This window comes from Symphalangus syndactylus, chromosome 2 (assembly GCF_028878055.3).
Source record: "Symphalangus syndactylus isolate Jambi chromosome 2, NHGRI_mSymSyn1-v2.1_pri, whole genome shotgun sequence".
NCBI lineage: Eukaryota > Metazoa > Chordata > Mammalia > Primates > Hylobatidae > Symphalangus > Symphalangus syndactylus.
Window position 1 is genome coordinate 132,072,445 of NC_072424.2, and position 27,928 is coordinate 132,100,372.

General features: G+C 41.7%; 1 protein-coding gene across 5 annotated transcripts in view; it reads right to left on the bottom strand.

Moving 5' to 3' along the window:
- Positions 1 to 27,928, bottom strand: part of IPCEF1 (interaction protein for cytohesin exchange factors 1) — a 207,317-nt gene that overhangs the window by 131,235 nt on the left and 48,154 nt on the right. For all 5 annotated transcript variants that reach the window (XM_055267777.2, XM_063632873.1, XM_063632863.1 and 2 more), the window contains exon 2: positions 5,492 to 5,535. The gene's annotated coding sequence lies outside the window, so the exon portion shown is untranslated. The remainder of the gene's footprint in view (positions 1 to 5,491; positions 5,536 to 27,928) is intronic.

Here is a 27,928-nt window from a genome sequence, read left to right on the forward strand (position 1 = left end):
TTTGGGTTCACACTGCTTTTATGAGCTGTAACATTCACTGCAAAGGTCTGCAGCTTCACTCCTGAAGCCAGCGAGACCACGAACCCACTGGGAGGAACGAACAACTCCAAACGTGCCGCCTTAAGAGCCGTAACACTCACTGCGAAGGTCTGCAGCTTCACTCCTGAGCCAGCGAGACCACGAACCCACCAGAAGGAAGAAACTCCGAACACATCTGAACATCAGAAGGAACAAACTCCGACATGCCGCCTTTAGAACTGTAACACTCACTGCAAGGGTCCGTGGCTTCATTCTTGAAGTCAGTGAGACCAAGAACCCACCAATTCCGGACACAGGAGGATCAGTTGAGCCCAGGAGTTTGAGGTTGCAGTGAGCCATACTGCACTCTAGCCTGGATAACAATGTGAAAGCTTGTCTCTAAATAAATAAATAAACTTTTGTTGAAGACATTAGTTTTCCTGGAAGTGAAATGGGCAAGCTTGGCCAGGCATGGTGGCTCATGCCTGTAATCCCAGCATTTTGGGAGGACGAGCCACATGATAACTTGAGGCCAGGGTACAAGACTAGCCTGGTCAGCATGGTGACTGTCTCTACTGAAAATATAAAAATTAGCCTGGAGGCTGGGCATTGTGGCTCACGCCTGTAATTCCAGCACTTTGGGAGGCTGAGGCGGGTGGATCACCTGAGGTTAGGAGTTCGAGACCAGCCTGGCCAACATGGTGAAACCACGTCTCTACTAAAAATACAAAAATTAGCCAGGTATGGTGGTGTGCACCTGTAGTCCCAGTTACTCGGGAGACTAAGGCAAAAGAATCTCTTGAACCCAGGAGGCAGAGGTTGCAGTGAGCCGAGATCGTGCCACTGCATTCCAACCTGGGCGATAGAGTGAGACTCCGACTCAAAAAAAAAAAAAGAAATCAGAGTTAGTTACTCGAGAGTTAATTTCAGCATAACACAGTCTAGTCTAATAAGAGCTCCTGTGCCTCATTAAGTGTTAACAAAAGTCTTTTCTATATTTCTTCAAGCTCTATTTAAATTTTTTCTGTGTAAATTAACATATACCCAAGGTAGGTAGTTGCCTTTTTTAACAATTTGGCTGGAAGGTGATTTTATTAGGAAAGACACTGATATCTCTACTGAGGATAATAAACTCAGGGAAAATGAAAATGGCAACAGGAAACCTTTCACTTGTTGAGAAAACTTGTTCTTTTCTTTTACTTTTTCCTCACTGTCTACATATAATAAATGCAGAAAATTTTCTGAGGAAATGCCCTATTAATTTGTGGAAATAATCTCAAAAGATTTAGAGATTTTCAGTTAGTACCTCATCATCCTTGAAATTGGATTCTATTTTTTAGAAAGCTATACCCATATTTTTGAGCTAAAATTTTAAAAAAGCAAAAATATTATTAACCAGGAAAACAATAGCTCAAATGTTAACCTGCCCTGTCAATAATCTGAAAAACTTACAGATTCTGTTTTCAAGGAATAATCTCCATATAAGTATTCTTTCAGCCAGTTCTTTTTTTGCAATCTAGTTGTCCACATTCTTGTTCACATTGTTATATTTTGCACACATATGCACAAAAATTATGAGCCTTCAAGAAGAAAATATATGTGGTCATCTATTTCTTCACTGCCAGCACACAAGTTTTTAACACAGAGTTTATTTTAAAATAAGGCAAGAAACCCTTGGAGTCTGAGTTGTTTCTTTATTAGAGGTGTGAGACCTGGCCCCACACATTTCTGTTCTGGAAAAAGTCCATTGACACCTTGAATCACTTGGTAACATAAATCAAAATTAAGCAGTTCTTAGAACATAAGTTTCATAGGCCATAGCAAGTAAAAAATAGCAAGAAAAATATAACCTGATGTTCAAATGCATTCACATAAAACTTCACAATATTTACTGCCCAGCAGGAATATGTCAAAATAATTAGACAAGCATTCTGTACTTAAGAAATCTGTGGAGAGCTCGAAATAATTATGGGGCCAAAAATGTAGGCACATGTGAATGAAAACTAAATATGAACTGTTTGCTCCCACTACACACCCTTGAACTAAGAACTATGTCTATCACACACTAGGGCCTGTTGGGGGGTGGGAAGCAAAAGGAGGGAGAGCATTATAACAAACCTGCACGTTCTGCACATGTATTCCAGAACTTAAAGTAAAATAAAAATTTTTTAAAAAGAACTATGTCTATAATATATTAGAGTGACTAGATAAACAAGATTCCTTTAGTGTTGCTTAATGACAGGAGTAAAAGATAAAAATTGTTAACATGCTTTTGCATCAAGTTGGAGGACATTTTATTATCCTAGTAGCTGGTTCAAGACTTTCTTTTATGTAAACATTTGACTTTGCTAGAAAAATATCATAATAAGCCCCTTTGTCGTAAAATCTGAAATCCAGCAGTGTTTGGATGTGTGTAGAAAGACCTGCAGTGAGGCAGGGAGGGGAAGAAGAGAGGTGGAGGCTGTAAAATGGGGAATGGGGAGAGCAGTGTGATGGAAGAAAATGACACCACAATGTCAGTTCCAGTAGAAAGCGGTGAAGAGTCTGAGCTTTGCCCTCATGTTAGCATCAGGTGGAACCAAGGCAGTACATAAGGGCACCTGAAGAAACAAGTTGCTGGGAATAAAGGCCAGGGCTGATGACAAGATCACTCATCACCATGTGATATGGTTTGGCCCCGTGTCCCCACCCAAATCTCATGTTGAATTATGATCTTCAGTGTTGAAGCAGGGGCCTGGTGGGAGGTGACTGGATCATGGGGGTGGATTTCCCCTTGTTGTTCTCATGACAGTGAGTGAGTTCTCAAGAAATCTGGTTGTTTAAAAGTGTATAACAGATCGCTTGAGCTCAGGAGTTTGAGGTCAGTCTAGGCAACATAGCAAAGCCCCCTTTCTGTTTTTTAAAATTAAAAAATAAAAATAAATAAAATATAAAAAGTGTGTAGCACTTCACCCTTCTGTCTCTCTCTCTCTCTCACTCTGCTATGTGAAGATTGTGCCTACTTCCCCTTCGCCTTCCACCATGATTGTAAGTTTCCTGACACCTCCCAGCCATGCTTCCTGTACAGCCTGTGGAACTACGAGCCAATTAAACCTCCCTTCTTTATAAATTTCCCACTCTCAGGTAGTTCTTTACAGCAGTGTGGGAATAGACTAATACACCATCATAACTAATATTTATTAAGTGCTTAATAATGCACCAGATATTGTTCTAAGAGCTATATTCTTATTAACTCATTAAATCCTTACACCAGCTATGGGTACTATTACTGTCTCCATTTAACAGATGAGGAAAGTGAAGTGCATAAAGGTTAAGCAATTTGCCCAAGGTCATACAGATTGGTGTGTATTCGTGTCAGAGATAAGATTCAAACCCCAGCGCTCTGAGCTCAGAGCCTCCCCTTTGTACCATTGTGCTATCTCTTATTTTATTACAAGAGACTATAAAGTTCACCTAATTCAGTCTTCCAACAAACGCAGCTTCTTATAACAAGCCATGCTCTTACTAGATGCCCACTGTGATGGGGAGGTCCCTAATCTGAGAGCCAGAAGTGTTATACTAGAAAACATACTTGACAACTTTTGAAGATAGTAAAATCACCCACTTTTGTCAATACCTTAGGGTAATCAGTTTTGTATATCATCAATGAAAAGTATGAGTATAAAAAGCATCACTTAAAATTCCTTAACAAAACATCATATTTTATGGTAAATAAAGCATTCTTTACTGCAGAAGACAATGCAGACATCTTACTAACTGACTCATCAGTAAATGCGTATCTTTTATATACATGTTGAAACAACAGAATTTATGTCTTAGAAGACGTCTGTACAGCTAAGGTATGCACCAAAGCTAATTTGTATATCCATGAGTTGGACAACCAGGACAACGGGTTTTAATAACTACAGAAAAAGGAAGAGAAGGGCAATGGCCACCAAAAAGCACAATGGTGACTAATGAGTTATGACTAACAATGTTTCAAAGACAGTTGTAACATAATTGGAAATGGTAGAAACTACATACTGAGGACAATAGTGATTATTGTCTGGGTCATAGAAATAATAGCATTTAAGTTAATACGCTAATACTTTCTGAAAAATTACCAGAATTTCAATTATATCTATACAGTCACAAAAAGATGTGTCCTTAATAGATAACTGTGGGCAGCCAGGTGTGGTGGCTCACACCTGTAATCCCAGCACTTTGGGAGGCCGAGGTGGGCAGATCACGAGGTCAGGAGATCGAGACCATCCTGGCCAACATGGTGAAACCCTGTCTCTACTAAAAATACAAAAAATTAACCGGGTGTGGTGGCAGGTGCTTGTAGTCCGAGCTACCAGGGAGCCTGAGGCAGGGGAATCGCTTGAACCCAGGAGGCTGAGGTTGCAGTGAGCCGAGATCACGCCACTGCACTCCAGCCTGGAGACAGAGCAAGACTCTGTCTAAAAAAAAAAAAAAAAAAAAAACTGTCAAAAGAATGCTTCCTTTGAATTCCCCAGCAAGTTTAAAATTGTGTTTCATCATTTCATCTTTGGAAAAAAATGAATTAAGGCTTAATGCAATGGCTCACGCCTATAATCCTAGCTCTTTGGGAGGCCGAGGCAAGAAGACCACTTGAGGCCAGGAGTTAGAGATCAGCTTGGGCAACATAATGAGACCCTGTCTTTACAAAAAATTTTAAAAATTAGCTGGGCATGGTGGCACACTTGGGAGGCTGAGGTGAGAGAATCACCTGAGCCTGGGAGGTCAAGGCTGCAGTGAGCCACCACCATGCCACTACACTCCAGTCTGGGGGACAAAGTGAGACATTGTCTCAAAAACAAACAAACAAACAAGAGTTAAACCAAATAAAAGATGGATACCTCAGTGAGGAACTATGACATATAATTCTTTTAAAATCATTTTATAATAGAAAATCAGAGTAATAATGAGAATTACACAGGTATTCAACTCCAGTCTTTCCTAGATCATTAAGAATAAACTTATAAACTTTAGAGGTGGGGACATCTTCAGATTGTTTTACTGTCCTACTATAATTATTAAATATAAATATTTAATTGTAATTATTAGTAAATTTAAATCAGTAAGTACTCCATTTCTAGAGCATTCAGTTTATACTTGGGCATCTAAACATGCAACTGCTTGTAAAATAGGCTCTTCACATAATTATAGTTATAAAGTACTTTGATAGTCATGGTATATTCCTTACTCTGAGAGAGGCAAAAAAAAAAAAACCCATAAATAAATAAATAAATAAATTACTTAATTCTCCCACTGAAAAATCATCTTCGGAGGACCAAAGATAGTAATACTATCAACTTCCCTCTGCATAAATCCTAGACTGGGGATAAACATATCTAGGCTACATTAATTTGATTCACAAACTAGGATAACAAAGTGAAACTCAAGCCTTTCAAGTCGTAAATATCACTAAAGAGAAAGAATTTGTTGCAAAGAATTTTCAATTACATACCAAAAGGTTATGAACTTTCTTGGTCCAGTTCTGTTGCCTTTGACCTTTACGGAAAAAAAAAAGAGAGAGAGAGAGAGAGAAAAAAGTGAGTCATGAGATTTCTTCCTGGACTCAGTCACCTGGGAGAAAATCAGAATCCCACCACATCAACCCCAAGAATAAGCAACAGAATAGTAAGTTGATCATCGTGTTAAAGTTAGGGTAGACAGCCAGGCAAACACAAACAAGTTAGGAAAGTCCCACCACCACCAGCACCCAGGAATGTCGGGCACTGTTAAACCACCAGGTGATGGTCAGGTAGTTGTTAAACTGGCTCGCTAAAATAATAATTGGTGGCAGCTGGTGCCAGGGACAGGCAGTCTCCCATTAGATAGGAAACACTTGAAGCTGGCGATCAGCAGCTTCCTGATAAGATCTCAGGAGTTGGCGAATGGGCCCAAGTATGTGTACAAAGGGGCAAAATGGCAGAGTTTAGCATATGACCTCCCTCTAGGAACACTCGACTGGTAAGGGAAAAATGCCTCAAGTGAGCACGCACGCAACTTCAGCAAACACACTGAGCAAACTGCTGGCAGGCCACTACGCATGCGGAAAGCCCGCCCCAAGGGAAGAATCAGGGGAGGAGAGACAGAAACCCCTGTACCATGCCGATGTATAAAACCCCAAGTCAAAGATCAAACAGGGTACTCGGATCTCTCAAGTTGTCCACTTGGCACTTTTCCAAATGTACTTTACTTCCCTTTGTTCTTGCTCTAAAACTTTTTAATAAGCTCTCACTCCTCAAAAACTTGCCTCAGTCTCTCACTCTAAGTCATGCCCCTCAATCGAATTCTTTCCTTCGAGGAGGCAAGAATCAAGTTGGTGCAGACCTGCACAGATTCACCTCTGCTAACAATAACTTCCCAATGTCTCTCTCAAAATATGAAAACAAAAGTTTTCTCTCATAGGAAAGAATATCTGGGTAGCAAATTATCAAAAAATCATTAAACTGAGATCCTCAACATTGAATTTTTTCTAAAGAGGACAGTAAATATAATGTTCTATCCTTTTGAACACACCCCATGATACATTTTTACTTCACGTTTAAATACCACGAAAGATGTGCACATAGATTGAGAACTTCTATCTATTTTCCTGGAATTTTTCCAGTGGGAATGTATTTCTTTTTTTTTTTTTTTTTTTTTTTTTTTTGAGACAGAGTCCCACTCTGTGGCCCAGGTTGGAATGCAGTGGCACACAATCTCAGCTCACTGCAACCTCCGCCTCCCAGGTTCAAGTGATTCTCCTGCCCCAGCCTCCTGAGTATCTGAGATTACAGGCACCTGCCACCACGCCTGGCTAATTTTTGTATTTTTAGTAGAGACAGGGTTTCGCCATATTGGTCAGGCTGGTCTTGAACTCCTGACCTCATGATCCACCCGTCTCGGCCTCCCAAAGTGCTGGGATTACAGGCATGAGCCGCCGCACCCAGCCCAGTGGGAATATATTTCAAATTAGTAACAATAATTCTATTCATTGCCTAAAAGCATACATTTATAAAAACACAGATTTTTCTTTTTTAAAATCTATATATTTGCATCTCACAGAAAAATAAAATTGTAGGAAAACATGCTCTGTAAAGGACATATTTCAAGATCTGTATTTTAATAACTCAATCTACTTGAGTACTTGGATTTTTTCTTTTTAAACTTTTTTTCCAAAATTTTATTTTGAAAATGTTTAAAACTATAGAAAGGTTGTAGGACTAGGTAGCAATGAACACCTAGATGGCCTTCACCTTGATTCCCAAATTATGACAGTTTTCCACATTTGCTTTATCTCTCTGCATATCTAAATATTTTGCTGAACCATTTGAGTCACTTGTAGACATAAAGATGGTTCACCCCTATATACTTCAGCCTTCAGCATGAACCTCCTAAGAGCAATGATCCCACCATAGTTACTTAATAATGGTCACACTCAGGAAAGGTTTTGTTTTTTTTTTTTTTTTGAGATGGAGTCTCTCACTGTCGCCCAGGCTGGAGTGCAGTGGCACGATCTCAGCTCACTGCAAGCTCCACCTCCCAGGTTCACGCCATTCTCCTGCCTCAGCCTCCCGAGTAGCTGGGACTACAGGCACCCGCCATCACACCCGGCTAATTTTTTGTATTTTTAGTAGAAACGGGGTTTCACCGTGTTAGCCAGGGTGGTCTCGATCTCTTGACCTCGTGATCCACCCACCTCGGCCTCCCAAAGCGCTGGGATTATAGGCTTGAGCCACCACGTCCAGCCACACTCAGGAAATTTTAAATTGACACAATGCAATCAATATACAGTCCAAATGTCCCAATTGTATCACTGATGTCTGTTTCAGTGTGGAAGATTTGTTGTATTTTATTTTAAATCCTGGATTTAATCAGGGATCACCAAGGCATGTCTACAGTCTCCTTTTACCTTTCAGGACATGTTTTTGTAGAGTCCAGGCCAGTTGCTTTGCCTAACACCCCTCAATTTGGATTTGACTAATTGTTCCTTCACAACTAAGTTACACATTTTTGGCAGAGGTACTCACTGGCTGGAATGCTTTCCTTCTTTTTATACGTTAGGAAAACCACATAACAGGTTGGATTAACACTTTCTTTCAATCACTTAATAACACTTAGTGATTGCCTTGTATAAAGTAAATTTAGTGTCACAGTTTGCAATTTACAAAATGCTTTGATATGGATTAATTTATGAAATTTGCACTACAATCCCATGAGGTAGGTTTTTTATTTTGGTCATCTTTCCTCTTTTGAATAGAATTTTATCCAAGTTCATACAACCAGCAAGTCTAGCTCAGTGGCCAAAATTTAAGTATAGAATTACTGTAAAAATCACCCTAGAGTAAGAAACCCTCTATCTTCAGGTCAAATAAATCTAGATCCCTTTTTCTCTTTTGTAACCTGTACTCCCTGTTGTCCAAACTCTTTGCCTTACAGTTATTTTGTTGTGTTAAATTACAAGGTAGTGAGGTATCATGATTTATCTAAACATTTTTTCAACCATAATTATTTCAAATTATAATAGTCAAACCAGAAACAATGGAAAAAATGGGTACTAACTTAAAAGTGGGCGATATGTTAAAATAAAGCTGTATTGAGTAAGCTAACACTCAAAGTGATTGGCTTTTCTTCATGTTTTTGCCTTTGCTTTGGTGCAACTAATAATATGCCAGCTCTTTCTTTCTCCCCAGAACAAGATCTTATGTCACTTCCTCTTACATTCCAAAGCAACGAAAACAGTATTTCCTGATGTAGTCGTCTGTATGTTTACAAAAACTTTCTAGCACATTAAATTAGGTAGTTTTTCTTATTTACTTTTTGCCTTGGGGGACTCACAATCGCAGTGTTGTTTAGTTTAGAATCAAGTCAAGAAAAGTTTGGGAATCGGTGTATGCAGATTGAGTCACAACCTATAACATGAATCTCTAAATAGACATTCCAGCCAGAAAGAGAAACAAACAGGTTTCCCAACCTACAGGTCAAGGGTACTGAAGCCGGCAAAAGCCAGACAAGGTTTAGAGTGATACTGAAATCTAAAAAGCAATACCACCCAAGTCCAGGTCAGCGCAACTGCAGATGCTTATCTGGGTGGCATCAGACTCAGATGTACCATCTCAATCACTTTCAGTATAGAAAGATCTTCAAGAAAATAGAGTGCAATTGTCCACTGACAAAAACCACTTTACTAAGCCTCAAGCTAAGATAACAGATCAAGATCCATTTACCGCTTCATCCATGCACCATTTCTCTAACACTCGGTGATCTGAATATCTCACTTCAAAGCAAAAGAGCAATTAGAACCATTTAAAATATCTGAATAATGAGTGTGATATTATTGTTATTGTCCAGTGTTCAATTTCATAAAGAAGCAAGAACAGACTCCTGAAAACACCCAGAGAAAAAAATGAACTATCTTTTCCGCTTCCACGGAGCTCTTCGAGCATTACATGACTTCCTTTTGAATTGGTATATTATGCACCCCCTAAAAGAAAACTCTTTACTTTAATCCCAAGAAAAGCATTATTCTTATTCTTCATTTGAATTATTTTTTAGGCCAAATACAGTAAAGGAAGTTGCATTGATGATTGTGCTTAAATATATAAATTGTGGCAAGACAGGGAGCAGCAAGAAATGTTTCAACTGTGAAGTCTTTAATAGAACATGTATCATTCATTTTTCCCCACTAATCCTCAACAGACTCCTATTATCTTCAAATAATAAGAAGAGAGGCTGCCTGCCATTAATTTAATCACTGTAATTTCCTAAGAAATAAAGACTGATGTCTATTGAAAATTATTCCAATTATGTCTTTGAACATGAATTCAAAACTGGTAAAATTACCACTTTCAATAATATATTAACCTCCTAATTGTTATTAGTTATTCTCACAATCCTCTTAAAGCAAAGAATGACATTGGGGCCCAATTCTTTTATTCAACTTTGAGACACAATTATTTTTAAAACTTTGCTCAAGTTCAACCCACTTCAGGTATAATCTAACCCTTTAAAATACATCCTAAGAGGCAATTTATCTGCTTAAAAACAAAAACTGGGCCAAATCCTTTTTATTGTATCATGTAAAACCAAACTATGTAACCACTTGAAAATAAGTAGAAGTAGGTAAAAGTAAAGAAATCTCACAGGAACACCAATGATAAAAGTACTGGAGGCTGGATGCAGTAGGTTATGCCTGTAATCCCAGCACTTTAGGAGGTCAAGGCTGGAGGATTGTTTGACCCCAGTGAGACAGCCAAGTATAAAGGGGTTCCCCGAGAACCTTCGACCAGCCTGTGCACAGGGTGGCTTGCGTACTGGGGTGGAGCCATGAAATTTCACACCATTGCAGAGGGGAGGATTCTGGCTTCCCCTGTTCTGGGGTGGTAACTGGGAATTTCTGTGAGGCAGGAAGCCTACCAGCAGAACTCTCGCTTTGCTGAGAGTCCCTGTTTCCCTTTTTGTTTCCTTTTTGCCCAATAAACCCTGCCCTTCTCACCCTTCAAAGTGTCTGCGAGCCTGATCTTTCATGGTTGTGTGACAAGAACCTGGCTTTTAGCTGAACTAAGGAGAAAGTCCTACAACACCAGAAGTTCAAGATCACCCTGGACAACAGAGTGAGACCCCATCTCTTTTAAAAAATAAAATATAAAAATTATTTTTTTAAAAAAGTACTTGGCCAGGCGTGGTAGCTCATGCCCGTAATCCCAGCACTTTGGGAGGCCGAGGCGGGTGGATCATGGGGTCAGGAGATCGAGACCAGCCTGGCTGACATGGTGAAACCTCGTCTCTACTAAAAATACAAAAAATTGGCCGGGCGTGGTGGCAGGCACCTGTAGTCCCAGCTACTCGGGAGGCTGAGGCAGGAGAATGGTGTGAAGCCAGGAGGTGGGGATTGCAGTGAGCCGAGATAGCGCCACTGCACTCCAGCCTGGGCGACAGAGCAAGACTCCATCTCAAAAAAAAAAAAAAAAAAAAGTACTAATAGCCAACATTTATTAAGCTCTGATTATTTAATTTGTACAGTCATGTGCTAAATGCTGCTCATGCATTAAATATTTCATTTTCACAGCAACCCTGTGAAAATGTGGTGGTGCTGCTCTTACAAATGAAGACCCCCGCCCTGGCATCTGCCGCTCTGGCTGCTGTTGACTGCTCTGTTGGCAGCTGCCACTCCATTGCTCATGGGTGGCTGCCATGCTGCCCCCAACCTCCTCTGGACAGCCCCATCTCACTGCACGCCCCCCCCCACCAACACACACGCACATCTTTCTGCTCATTACTTTGACAAGGACTTTCCATAGTGACACACACTTTGCTGTGAGCATTGGTGGCACACATTTTGCTGTGAGCATTGCTTGGGGAACAGAGAGCACAGGGGGTCTAGGTCAGCGACGCCTGCACAAGGATCTGCTGCCTCTTCCCACATTGCTAGACTTCTTGGCTCATCTTGGCTTTTGCCAGCAGCCCCATGGCTCTCCCTCCAGTCCAGCCTTTTGCGGGTCTCTGTCCATCAGCTAAGTCTGTACATGTCTAAACCAAAGCCGCAGCGAAGTTTAGCCTCTCTTCCCCAGGGCTTTGGGACTCCTGCAATACTCCCAGTCATGCCTCTGTCCTGAACTGTCTGGAGCTCTCTGACAGCCAGGAGGTGACTGCCTGTCACACACATGTGCACATGCACGCACACACACGCACACACACACACTCTTAGCAGTTGGCTGGCCGTCACCTAATGTAGCAGGTCATGTTAGCACACTGTCTTCCTTGACACTGTTCAAAATATTAGTCCCAAATTATTAGCTATATGAAGGAGCTGACAGCTACTACTCTCAAACTTCTCAGTGTTCTGAGTCTAAATATGCTGTGGGCTCTGTGCATACATTTCATGAGGTTAAAGGAAGCACAGGGAGATAGGGAAGAAAGGGAACAAAACAGAAATAAAGCAAAAGGAGCCCTTTTGGGCAAGCAGATTCCAAGGGGTGCTCTTGTCAGGTTTTGACCACCCAGAGGGCACCAAGAGGACAGGAACACCAGAGACCGGGGAAGAGCTGCTATAAGAAGAGGATATAGAGAAAACAAGGGAGTGTGGAACACAAAAGTCACTTCTCGGATCCACCGTTGCCTTCTCTGCTTCTCCCAGAGGCCAGCGCCACATCTTTTCACCTGTTTAGCCCACCCTCAACTCCACCGCACGCCCTAGAAACTCCCAGGCTAGAGATTCATTTTTGGCAACTACCAACACCCAGAAAAAATTCTGTCTGTATCTCTCCTTGACAAAAACACCTAAAATGTTGTTAAAATGAATATCAACCGGGCGTGGTGGTTCATGCCTGTAATCCCAGCGCTTTGGGAGGCCAAGGCAGGCAGATCACGAGGTCAGGAGATCGAGACCATCCTGGCTAACACGGTGAAACCCCGTCTCTACTAAAAATAAAAAAAAAATTAGCCGGGCATGGTGGCGGGCGCCTGTAGTCCCAACTACTGGGGAGGCTGAGGCAGGAGAATGGCTGAACCCAGGAGGCAGAGCTTTCAGTGAGCGGAGATCACCCCACTGCACTCCAGCCTGGGCGACAGAGAGAGACTCCATCTCAAAAAAAAAAAAAAATCATCCTCAACGGCTTTGGATAAAAACAGAGAAAGAACATTAAAGTGAGAAAGGCTGACAGGGCCCCAGCCACACTGGAAGTCAGGAGGATTGGATGCAGAAGGGTTGGATGCAGATCCTAAATGTGTGATATAAAATGACACTGCTCTCTGTGCCTACCTACTGGTCCAAAGTCATTACATTTCTTTTTTTCTTTTCTTTTCTCTCTCTCTCTCTTTTTTTTAAATGGGGTCTCACTCTGTCACCCAGCCTGGCATGATCATGGCTCGCTACAGTCGTAACCTCCCCAGGCTCAGGTGATCCTCCTGCCTCAGCCTCCTGAAGTAGCTGGGACTACAGACACACACCACCACACCTAGCTAATGTTTGTATTTTTTGTAGAGACGGGGTTTCACCATGTTGCCTGGGCTGGTCTTGCACTCTTGGGCTCATGCAATCCACCCACCTCAGCCTCCCAAAGTGCTGGGATTACAGATGTGAGCCACCGCGCCCAGCCCAAAGTCATTACCTTTCTAGGTGTTTGGTCCTTCTGGCTTGTAGCAGGTTCCTGACTCAGCACCCCTACCATGAGCATATTTTAAACCCCAGGTTGCAGGTCTGGCAATGCTATTGGGCAGCCTACATTCAGGGATCATGGTCACCATGTCCTCACTCTGATTTTGGCTCTGCCAATAACTAAAGCATCTATTCCACTTTTTAGAAAACTATGTTGTTTTGACATTTACAAATACTTATTTGCATTGTTGTAAGCTTAAAAATGCAAAAGAAAAAGTTAATAGAGGAAAACAAAAATCACCATCATTCCCAGGTCCACAGGTACCCACTGTGAACTCATTGTGTATTTCCTGTCCACTTTCTTCTATTCGTTTTTAAAATTTGTAACATAACAAGGGTCATTCTGTACATACAGTTTTGTGTCTGCAAGGCCTAGTCTTAGAACTCTGCATGGACGGGGATGACAGCTAATATTCTGGCTGCTTGAGAAGTCACATTTAGATCCTTGCATCACAGTAGAGGCCCTGACATTCCACTAACTTTATCAGGCATGGATGAGATTTTGGACAGCACTCTAACGAGCCGCAGTGCTCTGAAGAGCATTCTTTTCTTATCTCAGCTGTTGAGCGTGAGGTCCCAGGGTGCAGAATAATGTGAAAGTCCACATGAACATTTTCAGTGTTTGAAAACCAGCACATAAAGCACAGAAGTGCTTCTAAGAACAGGGTCAGGAACACTTTTGAGGCTCAATGGGTAGGGTTATCCAAAATATTTTATTTCATCGTTTAGCATTTCTACGTTCTTCTAAATAAAAGCTACATAAATGGCAGAATGCAAAGATTGTTTCAACTAAAAATCCACTGTTAGTTGAAAAAAAATGTCAGATTCAGGATCCTCTGGCTCAATTTCAGAGAACCATAAAAACTTTTTCTAAGAAAACATTTTGAGAACACGTTACAAAATATGTTGTAATAAGCTTTCAAATACACACCACTCTGATTTAACAATTTCCCAAGTGGTCCCCAAAATGTCTTTGCAGAGTTGGTTCCTAGAGAACCTCTTAATCATAACTTAAACTGAATTTAAGTCAGCAGTTTCACTTTGACTTTGCAAACATTTCATGAGTTATTATAGTCAATTATATAATCTCGAATCAAGAGGGCATTGTTATTTGTTCATTGAAGAAACAGACTGTGCCCTGCTAATTCAACTGAAAAATGACTCAAACCCAAAGAAAGCAAAGAAAATGGAGAGCTATCTTCCTTTAAAGAGAGAAGAATGGTTAAGAGTCTCTTCTTTCAACAGAGAATGAGTAACTCTTATAGAGGTTACCAACATTATGGGCTGGGCGCTTTGGCTCACACCTGTAATCCCAGCACTTTGGGAGGCTGAGGCAGATGGATCACCTGAGGTCAGGAGTTTGAGACCAGCCTGATCAACATGGTGAAACCCCCTCTCTACTAAAATACACAATTAGCCAGGCATGGTGGTGCATGCCTGTAATCCCAACTACTTGGGAAGCTGAGGCAGGAGAATTGCTTAAACCCAGGAGGCAGAGGTTGCAGTAAGCTGAGATAGCCCCATTGCACTCCAACCTGGGCAATAAGAGCAAAATTCCATCTCAAAAAAAAAAAAAAATTACCAATATTAGCATTGTACACATGCATACACACATAATCTAAGGAAGAAAGACGCCAATGTTCCTCTTTATCCCAGGATGTTAACCCAAAGAGTTTAGGAAATACTGCTATTTCTTTCACCAATCAGTTGTGAATCATTCATGCCTTAAAATCCTGTTGTCAGTGGTTAGCATCCTAAAGCCCCTCTCAGTCCTCTCATGAGTGCTTTATTAAGCTGGGATAAAGCTACTCCATGCCAACAATAAGCAAGGCTCTGTGCAGGTGAGAGAAGAGACCAGGGAACAATTGCTGAGAGCCTAGGGGAGGTGGGCAGGTCCACACTTAGCAGTTTCACTTGGGCTGCAGGGCATACTTGCGTTCAAAGAAAGGGTCTATCATGGAATCAACCCAAATGCCCATCAATGACAGACTGGGTAAAGAAAATATGGTACATATATACCATGGAATACTATGCAGTTATAAAAAGGAATGAGATCATGTCCTTTGCAGGGACATAGATGAAGCTGGAAACCATTATCCTTAGCAAACACTGCATGCTCTCACTTATAAGTGGGAGCTAAACGATGAGAAAACATGGACACAACATGGACACATGAAGGGGCACAGCACACACTGACTGGGGCTTCTCGGGGAGGTGGGGGTAGTGAACATCGGGAAAAATAGCTAATGCATGCTGGGCTTAATACCTATGTGATGGGTTGATAAGTGCCACAAACCACCATGGCACACATTAACCTATGTAACAAACTTGCACATCCTGCACATGTATCCTGGAATTTAAAATGAAATAAAATAAAAAATTTAAGATGGATTGATGGATGGATAGAGGGATGGATAAAAGGACAGATAAGCAATAAAGCAAATACCATAAAATGTTTAAAAAAAGAAAAGAAAAAAGAAAGTAGTCTATGACTTAAAAAAAAACGGAAAACTGTGAATCTATACTCTTCAATTCTGCAAAAATTTAGCAATTCTGTGCCCGAATCATGTATAAGATTCATCAGTTGGCATATTACTTTAAAAATGAAGCCCTGGCTGGGCACGGTGGCTCACGCCTGTAATCCCAGCACTTTGGGAGGCCGAGGCGGGCGGATCACGAGGTCAGGAGATCGAGACCATCCTGGCTAACACGGTGAAACCCCGTCTCTACTAAAAAATACAAAAAAATTAGCCGGGCGAGGTGGCGGGCACCTGTAGTCCCAGCTACGCGGGAGGCTGAGGCAGGAGAATGGCGTGAACCTCGGGGGATGGAGCCTGCAGTGAGCCGAGATCGCGCCACTGCACTCCAGCCTGGGTGAAAGAGCGAGACTCCTTCTCAAAAAAAAAAAAAATGAAGCCCTGAAGTGAATGAAGGCTTCACTTCACCACTCATTTTCCAAGCCCCATGCATGGAGGGAAGCATTTCTCCCATGACTGCGAAATGTTTCGTCTTCCCTCCCAAAAGGAAAGAACAATTACTTTACAACTTCATTAAAGCTGAAATGCAGGCAGACCTCTTTGTGGATAAAGTCCAAAGCAGATGCAATTTTAGGTTAAACATAGAGTATTATTACTTATTCTGATTCTTCAGCTGAGCCTCTGGAAATATTTATTTTCTATTTGTTTAAATGTAGGTATCGAGAGACGTGGCTTCTTTTATTCTTTCTTTCTTAAACAAATGATCATATGCGGTGGCTCATGCCTGTAATCCCAGGATTTTGGGGAGCAGAGGCAGGAGGATCACTTCAGGCCAGGAGTTCTAGACCTGCCTGGGCAACATATGAAGACCCACATCTCTACAGAAAAATGTAAAAATTAGCCGGGCATGGTAGCATGCACTGTAGTACTTAGCTACTTGAGAGGCTGAGGTGGGAGGATCCCTTGAGTTTGGGAGTTTAAGGATGCATTGAACTATGATGATAACAGTGCACTCCAGCCTGGGTGACGCAGTAAGACCCTGTGTATAAAAACAAACAAACCAAAAAAACACTAACAACATCAATAACAAAAAAAAAGAAAAGAAAAGTAGATTTTTCCCCCTCCCCCCAAAAAACATAAAGCCTAACACATAAACACCATATTCCCCATAGGCTTTGAAGAAGCAGACATTTTATGCCCCTTAGCAAATTACTCTTGGATGAAATTGACAGCACTCTACTTCTTTAGGTAAGTAAATAAAGATTGTTATATTTGAAAACAATAGCTTTTATTGTTATTAACTAGGAGTGGCTTTAATGGAGAAGTTGTCCTGTTACTTGACCACTGAAAAGGAAGAGCTACAGACCAGCTATTCTAAACCCAAAGTAATTACTTTTGTTAGACTTAGCTCCACATTTAAGTGGCTTATAATCAATAAATCTATAAAACAAGTTAACTCGGCCACTTACTAAAGCATATTTTGCAGTCAATTATCTTGGCACATACACCCAAAAGTTATATTAATCACACTTAAAATATTATATATATGCTGTATTTAAATTTTAGAGTTGAAATCGACATGTAGTTATACCTGTTTAGATTTTACAGGTTAAAATCATTGTTGTCACAGTCTATGGTCTACATGTGTATCCCTGATCCCCCACATTATAGTTTGGACTCAGCTGGGATATGAGGAAGGAATGATGAGGGAAGGGACCAGCATTCTTACGTGGGTCGTCATCTCCTGGGGCCATGCACCGGTAGGATCTACAGGTTTGTGATGTTCCCAAATGGTCAAGAGACTCTTGGGAACAAGGGTCGAGGGTATCTTATCCAGGCACCCCTTAAACCTTGAAATATTAGCACGGTGTTTTGTTAAATGTGTCTGTGGGTGTACCGTTCTCCAGGCTACGAAAGCACTTGTTTAATCTGCAGCATAGAACAGGCTGCATTCCTATTTAATGCTAGGAACACTTAAATCCAACTGGCTGGTTCTCAATCCATGTCAAAGGCTCGGTTACAATAAACAGTATTTATATAATATTCTTAAAGGCACATCTATTACTCTAAATCCCAGAGTTATTTATTGAGTCCTGGGACTTCGGGGGAGGGGGGGTGGTCATGATCGCTGAAATTGTGTGCATAATTTAATGTGATATGTGCATTTACAGCTTTCATCATAGTCTCAAATTGGACTAGGACATATAAAAAGTAAGAATCACTAATCTTCATTTTAACATTAAGTATCTCAAAAGAGGTAGTACGAATAAGTAAAAATAAATAATACCTTATACTCTCAAAAGGTTAAAAAATTATACTTATTATTTGTAAATCTATTCCTATATTAAGCTGGGCCAGCATATATGTGTGTCATTGATTTCCACTGAGAAATTATAAGAGATAGTTCAATGAAACAGAAAGTTGTTTTGTTTTCTTTTGTTTTGTGTTGCTTTGAGAGGGAGTCTCGCTCTGTCACCCAGACTGCAATAACTGCAGCCTCCCCCTACCCACCCCTGTTCACGTGATTCTTGTGTCTTAACCTCCCGAGTAGCTGGCGTTACAGGCATGTGCCACCACGCCAGGCTAATTTTGGTATTTTTAGTAGAGATGGGGCTTTGCCCTGTTGGCCAGGCTGGTTTCAAACTCCTGACCTCAAATTATCAGCCCACCTTGACCTCCCAAAGTGCTGGGATTACAGGAGTGAGCCACCGCGCTCGGCCAAAACTTCTATTTCTTAAGTTTGCATTTGCGACATCTGAAAAGGCATTCGACAGCTTTATGAAACTTTGGGTCAACATTTCTATTACTGAGAGAGAAAAAAACAGATTATTCAACATGTAAGATGTCTATTAAGAAGCAGTACATCTGATTCAATCATTTGAAGACTCATTTTCTAATGTGCAAATTATCCAAGTCCCTTCCTTTTATTTGTTCTTCCTTGTATATCAGGCTCCTTTTGTATTTTTATCAGACACTTTGACACTTTTAGCACAATTGGAATAGGACAAAAATAAGGAAGTAAAACAAAAGGCTGTCAACACAATTACTTAGCACACATTTAAATATCTTTTTTAGTTACAGTTATGACATTTGTAATTAGGATCCTGGTACAAAGGAATGTGTGTGTTTGTGTGGATGTTTCGGGGTGGATGGAGATTGTGTACATGTGGTGAGACCACCCCAAGAAGGACGTGGTTGAAGGCCTTTGTCCCTATTTCCCAAGATTAGCTGACCTAAGATGAGGAGAGGGAGTGCGAACCCACTGGGGGCCGGGCGAGGTGCCTCACACCTGTCATCCCAGCACTTTGGGAAGCTGAGGTGGGAGGATGCCAGGAGTTTGAGACCAGCCTGGGCAACATAGTGAGACCCTCATCTCTACAAAAATAAAAAATTAGCCAGACATGGCAGCACATGCCTGCAGTCCTAGTTACTCAGGAGGCTAAGGTGGGAAGATTGCTTGAGCCCAGGAGTTCAAGGCTGCACTGAGCTACGATCACACCACTGCACTGCAGCCAGGGTGAAAGTGCGAGCCTCTTTCTCAAAAAAAAAAAACAAACGATTGGGAGATTTTCTCTAACTACCACTACCCCCCACTGCAGAGACAGTGGGCGTGGGGAGTGAGGACATTAACTGGGTAAATTCACAGGAATTATGTCATTTAATCCTCACAAACACCCTGAGTCCTAAATTATATGATATTCACTTTACAGATGAAAAAGCTGAGACTTGGAGCAAATGTTAGTTTCCTCAAAGTCCCAGAGCTATTAGGAGGCATGGTTGATCCCTGGGATGGTGGAGTTTCTCCTCTCTCTTCCTCAGGCCAACAGGGGTATCTTACCCCTGGGTCATCTGCCCCAATTCCAGTGAAAGCTGTGATTGGAAATTAGAGTTCGTAGTTGAATGATGCTGCACCAGATTTCTAAGATCCTCTGAGTATGCATTGCTTTGCATAACTAGAAAGTTTCCCAGATGGCTGAGTTCCTATTCATTTAAGTAATGACACGTTTTCATGTTAGTTATTTTGAATAACTGAATGTCCTATAAATGTACTAGATACCTCCTGCCTATTTAGAAAAGTAGCTTGAAATTAATTTAATTTTATACTGATGATTCTGGGTCGATGGTGAAAACCCCCACTTTCTTGCATGGATGTGTTACAAGGGTAATCCCATCCATTGAGGGTCTCTCACCATAATCTGAATTAACACTAAGATCTTTGCATTCTTACAACTGCTTTTCCAATTTTTTTGTTTTTTCTTTTGTCTTAATTCTTTCCTGCCAGATATCGCTTCTGTTTTCAGTAATACTGATGGAGAGTTTCTTTCATCCTCTTCTAAATTAGAAAATCAGAGAAGAATTAATAAATATATTCTAATTGAGGTCTTGAAGGCATATGGAATGGAATAAACAGCTTGGTTTCTGAGATTTATGATTTGTTGGTTATGACATCTATTTGAGCGCTCATGGAGTTTTGCTGATTTGCTGATTCCTTGTTGTGTGCTGGATGTGTGAGTTTATAGATAGACAACTTCCAAATAAATGAGATTCAACTACATTTCATTTTCTGTGGAAACCATCCAGAGAGTTCTCATTGCTCACATTTGTGGATCTATATACCAATGCAAAGAAATGTTTATTCCAGTCTTTATCTGACAGCTAGCTTCTGTTATTGAGTTAAATCTCCTGAATCCAGTAACAGAAGCATTTATAGACCTTGACTCCACAAACCACTAGGTTCTGCTGTTAGAAATCTCTGAGTCACGCTCACTTTGAGAGGCAGCAAAACCAAATTTGCCCACTTCCTCTTTCCTGTGTGCTTTATTTGTCTCATTTAGTTGTAACCACATGATATGGTGGGAGGAGTCTGGACACATACGCAAGTCCTGCTTCTGCCTCCTGCTAGCTGTAGGACTTTGGATAAACTATTATTCTCTCCAAGTCCCAGCTTTTTCTTTTCTTTTCTTTGCGGGGGAGGGGGGTTTTGCTGTGTCTCCCAAGATGGGGTGCAGTGGCATGAGCTCAGCTCACTGTAGCCTCAACATCCCAGACTCAACCGATCCTCTCACCTCAGCCCCCCGAGTAGCTGGGACTATAAGCATGTGCCACCACACCTGGCTAACGTTTCTATTTTTTGTGGAGACAGGCCTTCACCATGTTGCCCAGGCTGGTCTTGAACTCCTGAGCTTGAGCGATCCCCCAGCCTCGGCCTCCCAAAGTGCTGGGATTATAGGCGTGGGCCACACTGCCTGGCCCAAGTCTCAGATTTTTCATCTGAAAAGTGACTATAACTTATGACCCAGGGTGCTTGTAAGGATTAAGTGACATAATTTTCATGAATTTACCCAGTTGTCATCAGGCACTTAGTAGATGTTTAATAATTACTTATTTCCTATCCTTTCCCACCGTCCTTTATTTTGTTTACTGACTCTGCAACACCCAAATATATGGATCACAATAACTAGTTATCACCTTTAGTGAGGCAATGTTGACCAGCAACCCAACAGCTTTAGTAAATCTTCCTAAGTTCCCATCAGATTTTGAATGCAACTATATTATAGCTATGATAGCACTTTTCGTTTTTTGTTTTTTTTTTTCCGAGAATCTCGCTCTGTCACCCAGGCTGGAGTGCATTGGCACAATCTCAGCTCACTGCAACCTCCGCCTCCCGGATTCAAGCTATTCTCCTGCCTCAGCCTCCTGAGTAGCTGGGATTACAGGTGCACACCACTACGCCCGGCTAATTTTTGTATTTTTAGTAGAGACAGGGTTTCACCATGTTGGCCAGGCTGGTCTCAAACTCCTGACCTCGTGATCCACCCACCTCGGCCTCCCAAAGTGCTGGGATTACAGGCATGAGCCACTGCACCCAGCCTATGATAGCACTTTTCACTTTGTCATTTGATTACTCGTGTACATATCCGTCAGCTCTCAGAACAGGAGGGGCTTGTTTTCTGCAAAACCTCTCCAATTTTAATGACATACTATAGGAGGGGGAGAGACAAGAATGGCTCATTGACCCTTCTTTTTATCATTTGTTTTGAAGAGAACTAACACAAAAACAGCATGATTCTCATACGTTCTTCTGTAACAACTATTGCCCTACTCTAAAATGTACTCCTGGCTAGGCACAGTGGCTCATGCCTATAATTCCAGCACTTTGAGAGGCCAAGACAGGAGGATTGCTTGAGCCCAGGAGTTCGAGACTAGCCTGGGCAACAAAGTGAGACCTCCTCTCTGCAAAAAAATTAAAAAATTAATGAGGCATGTTGGTGCACCTGTGGCCCTAATTACATGCGAGGCTGAGTCAGGATGATCGCTGGAGCCCAGGAGGTCAAGGCTGCAGTGAGCCATGATTGTGCCACTGCACTCCAGCCTGAGCAAGAGAGCAAGACGTTGTCTCAAATAAAAAAAATAAAATGCACTCCTTAACCAGGCATGGTGGCATGCATCTGTGGTCCCAGCTACTCAGGAGGCTGAGGCAGGAGGATCTGGGCCCAGGAGTTCAAGATCAGCTTGGTGCAACATAAGGAGTTTCCACTTTTGTAAAAAAAAGTAAAATTTAGCCTGGTGTGGTGGGGCACACCTGTAGTCCCAGCTACTTGGAAGACTGAGGTGGAAGGATCACTTGAGCCCAGAAGTTTGAGGCTGCAGTGAGCCATGATTGTGCCACTGCACTCCAGCCTGGGTGACAGAGCAAGACCCTGTCTCAAAAAAATTTTTTTAATTAAAAAATAGTAATAAATAAATAAAATATACTTTTAAAATACATCAATAAGCAGCTTCACCAGGATAGAAGAAAAGTCTGCTCTTCCTTAAAGAGTATAGTATTCGTGCCAATTTTTTCAGACTTTACTCATGTTGAGAATACTTCCTGAAATCACTCTCTTTCTCAATTTTGTGTGATGCAATTTAATAGACAGATAAACTTAGCATGAATTATTACAGGAAGGGTTGGCATCTCATTCATCTCTGTGTTCCCAACTCATAGCCCATTACTTAGGACACTAGTAAACGTTGAATAAATGAATAAAAGAAGACATCACCATTTATATATCCTGAATGAAGGTTTGCTTGTATGAGTTGATTCTGGATCTGATATGTAAGTATTTGGATCAGAAGCCAGAGATCCTGAAAAGCAAGAAGCCAATATGACCAAATCCATAGAGAGTCAGTTACCTATTGAAGGCTCTCTGCTGACCTAATAACACCACGCTCAGTTCATACCTGGGAAATTTCCCGCCTGTATCTCCAGTTTGGAAAAAGAAAAAAAAATCATCATCTGCATTTCTAGACCAAGTCAGCCTGATTTTTTAAGCATAAGAAAAGGCTGGGCGCAGTGGCTCATGCCTGTAATCCCAGCACTTTGGGAGGCTGAGGTGGGCAGATCACCTGAGGTCGGGAGCTCGAGACCAGCCTGACCAACATGGAGAAACCCCATCTCTACTAAAAAAACAAAAATTAGCTGGGTGTAGTGGTGCTTGCCTGTAATCCCAGCTGCTCGGGAGGCTGAGGAAGGAGAATCACTTGAGCCCAGGAGGCAGAGGTTGCAGTGAGCTGAGATTGTGCCACTGCACTCCAGCCTGGGCAACAAGAGCGAAACTCCATCTCAAAAAAAAAAAAAAGAAAGAAAGAAAATATGTGAGAAGGCTGGTGCCTCCTTGCTGTTACTCAGCCCCCTCCATCTCACAGTTTACCCAGTCAGGTGTCTGTCTTAGGACAAAAAACCAGCAGGAGGTCAATAGGCTGGTGCATGTCATCTGCTTTTCAGTGATTTGAACTCCCTTTCTCCTTCCCCCGCTGTTTCCACCCCATCAGTAATTCTACCATGCATTCTTCTCTGTGCATTTGTCCATTTCCACAGCAATCTTTCAGGCCCTCCTATGTTCATTCTTCTGCCTGTATCTCTGTCTTCTGCCTCCTACTGTACCTATCTATCCTACATACACAAGCATATACTACCAGAATAATCTTTCACAAAAATCACATCTCACTGGTTTAAAAACAAAAATCACTAATAGTTCTCCATCCCAGGCTTTCCTTTTCAACCACTGAAACTAACCCCCAGTGTGATGGTTAATATTATGTGTCAACTGGATTGGATTGAAGGATGCAAAGTATTGTTCCTGCGTGTGACTGTGAGGGAGATTAGCTTTGAGTCAGTGGACTGGGAGAGGCAGACCCAGTCTTTGATGAGGATGGGCACCATCCAATCAGCTGCCAGTGGAGCTGGAATAAAGCAGGCAGAAGAAGGTGGGAGAAATGGACTTGCTGAGGCTTCTGGCCTCCATCTTTCTCCCACTCTGGATGCCTCCAGCCCTCAAACATCAGACTCCAAGTTCTTCAGCTTTTGGACCTTTGGCCTTACACCAGTGGTTTACCAAGGGCTCTTGGACTTTGGCCACTGTCTAAAGGCCACATTGTTGGCTTCCCTACTTTTGAGGTTTTAGGACTTGGACTGACTTCCTTGCTCCTCAACTTGCAGATGGCCTATTGTGGGGCTTCACCTTGTGATCGTGTGAGTCAATTCTCCTTAAAAAACTCCCTTTCATATAGACATATATCTTATTAGCTCTGTCTTCTAGAGAACCCTAATACACCCAGCTTCCTTCTCCTGCCTGCCCACTCCGCCATCTAACTCTGGAAGTCACCCCACGTCACTTACATTAACCTCATCAGTGCTTGGCTTCTCATAATTTACTAACATTCCAGCAGATCTATCTGCTGAATCCCCTACCTTGTCTTCTCACTCAAGCTTGCTTCCTTTAATTCTTTAAAAATATAAACTTTCAGAGACGGAATGGCCTCGAGTTAGAGTCTAACAGTGCAGCACAATCCTTTCATTTCTTTTTTTTTTTTTAGTTTGAATCGTTTGCTTTATTTTGTTTTAATTTATTTTTATTGATTTATTTTGTAGAGACAGGGTCTCTCTATGTTGCTCAGCTGGCCTCGAACTCCTGCGTTCAAGGCATCTTCCTGCCTCAGTCTCCCAAAGTGTTGGGATTAAGTCATGAGCCACTGTGCCCAGCCCATTAATAGTCAAGAAACTAAGACCCAGAGATAGCTCATGACACCCTGCTGTGAGAAAGCTCTCAGGGTCAATGCACCCTTACCCTATGGGCCCCCTGGGAAAGAGCACACACAGCCAGGGCAGAGGACCGAGAGGATGGATACTGTGCAGCACCTACCAGTAGCCAGGCTCTGTCCCAGTGCCTTCGCAGGTTTCTTGTGGCTCTCATGAGCCTAGTGTATGACTCTGAAACTCAAAAAGTGAAGGAACTTGCTCAAAGTCAGACATCTAGTCAATGCCCAGACCCAGCTCTTGGACTGAATCTTTTTGTTTTGTATATCTCACTTCCCTCAACCTGCACCTGCTATAACATTCACATTTGTATTCATGCCCCTCTGTGCAGGTTGCTGGGTGTGAGTGGTTGTATCAGTTTGCTAGGCAGCCATCACAAAATACCGCAGACTGGGTGGCTTCCACAACAGACATTCATCCGCTCACAGTTCTGAGGCCAGAGTCTGAGATCAACGTGCCGCAGGTTTGGTTTTAGGGCCCATACTAATGACCTCATTTTAACTTAATTACTTTTCTAAAGGCCCTGTCTATCTCCAAATACAGTCTGATATGGTTTGGCTCCGTGTCCCCACCCAAATCTCATCTTGTAGCTTCCATAATTCCCACGTGTTGTGAGAGGGACCCGGTGGGACGTGATTGAATCATGGAGTGGGGTCTTTCCTGTGCTGTTCTCCTGATAGTGAATGGGTCTCATGAGATCTGATGGTTTTAAAAATGGGGGATTCTCTGCACAAGCTCTCTCTTTGCCTGCCACCATCCATGTAAGACGTGACTTGCTCCTCCTTGCCTTCCGCCATGGTTGTGAGGCTTCCCCAGCCATATGGAACTGTGAGTTCTCCATTAAACCTCTTTCCTTTGTAAATTGCCCAGTATCAGTTATGTTTTTATCAGCAGTGTGAAAACGGACTAATACACAGTCACATTCTGATGTACTGGGGTTAGGACTTCAGCATATGAATGGGGGTGGGGAATGTGGAGACACAGTTTAAGCCTATAATCGCAGTCCAGAACTGTCTTTTACTTCTGTTTTCCTTAATCCCATACCCGCCAAGTAGTCTCTTTCACCAAATTATAATAAAATCACACAAATACTAGACAATTAATTTAGATTTAGACTTTTTCGCAGGTCTGCTTTTAACGTGAGAAGAATCTAGATGTACATTCACCATCTTTATTGCTAACTATACTCTGTGCTTCAAACACTCATCAAAAACAGAGTGAGTAAAAATGAATGTGTGCTCACAGCACTGAGTGCCTCCTCTGTGTACTGTTAGACGACTGAGCTGCCCTTTCCAACTCGGCATCCTCACATCCGCCCACTGACAAATAGTCACAACCGGCAAGCAAACAGAAAACTTCCCAGGAGGCTCTCACCACTGAAAAGAAGAAAGGTAAAGGGTGGCTTGAACGTTGCCCCTTTAAATAAAAACGGTTCTCCAGCAGTCTCAACAATTTTTAGGGGGAGAGGGATGTAAACAGACAGTGGTAAATAGTGGAAAGAAACTAGAACAGGGTGAAAGGGGCCAAAAGATATGATTAATTTACTTATGTCCTTTCTGTGATCTGAGCTGGAGTGCAGTGGTGCAATCATGGCTGACTGCAGCCTCAACCCCCCTGGCTCAAGCGATCCTCACACCCCAGCTTTCCAAGTATCTGGGACTATAGGTGCGTGCCACCATGCCCTGCTAATTTTTGTATTTTTTTGTGGAGATGTTTTGTATTTTTTAGCCGTGTTGACCAGGTTAGTCTCCAACTCCTGAGCTCAGGTGATCTACCTGTCTCAACCTCCCAAACTACTGGGATTACAGGCTTGAGCCACCACACCTGGCCCTTTCTGAAATATTTTAATGAGGGCTCCACATTTAAAATTATACAATCCAATTTATCTTTTTACAAAACTTATCCAGAAGCCAACCTTCTTTTCCAAGGCAATAGAGGTTTAACAGAGAACAAAGTATTCTTTATGTTAATTTCAGACATCCTGAGAATAAACATCTTTCTTTCAGCAAAGCCTATCTTTGCTGTTTAATTGAAATCAATGATACTGACTAATAAAACTAGCCGTTACTTTGTGTGGCTTTTAGGGGAGTTTAACCTGAAACTGGGGATAAAACTAATCAATTTGTGTTGAAGAACTGTAAAAGAATCACGAATACACAACCACTATTACAGTACAAAAGGAGTTAATATGCATTTGTAATTTCTAGATTCTTCATAAAATGATAATACTTTAGAATGTTCTCTTTGCTGTCAATTTTACAGGATAATACTATTTTTCAATTTAAATTAGATATGATAAGGTGTGACATCTGCAACGCAGGAACACAAGGACCATCTGCTAAAAATGGGTTGCAGTTCTCATTTTAAAAGTGTAAACATCTACATTTGTTTTTGTTTTTTTTAAAAGGAACTTCTTGCAAATATGTTAAGTCACCTTAGATGAGGACAGTTTTGTAAAGAGACATGGGGAAGTTCAATGTTTGCTAAAATAAGTTGTCTCTTTTAAATAATGTGATTTCTAAAAAAGAAGAGAAACTCACTTTTACTAAGTATCACGTACTCACTCTCTCCAGCTCTCACAGATAACTTTCCCTGAGCTGACTGAGTCAAATCACCCATTACATGGTCTCAGAACGCCAATAACCGCTCATTCACAGCCTTTATCAATATCACAAATTTGCATATATTTGTATGATTAAGATGAATATCTGTCCCCCCACTCTATGGTGGCAGAGCTCACCATCTAATCCCAGCACACTACCTGAAACATAACAGGAGCTCACAACATGTGTTTAATGACACCCGACCGATAGAAGAAACCAGCAGTTATTCTACCTTCACATCCCTAATATATCCTGCTGTCTCTTATTCAGCCATCTCACCATTCTTCACAGAGCTGTTAGATACCATCCTTATATACCTGTTACCCTTCTCTTCCTATTGAAGACCAATCCCTTCATTATGTTGGGGAGGTGTCACCCTCCTAGTTCTTGGAGAAGGCATATTTACTGTCTCTTCTCTGTCCTGTATTTTTTTTCTTCTGTCCTGTATCTTTTGTTTGTTTGTTTGTTTGTTTGTTTGTTTGTTTTTGAGACGGAGTCTCGCTGTCACCCAGGCTGGAGTGCCGTGGCGAGATCTCAGCTCACTGCAAGCTCCGCCTCCCGGGTTCACGCCATTCTCCTGCCTCAGCCTCCCGAGTAGCTG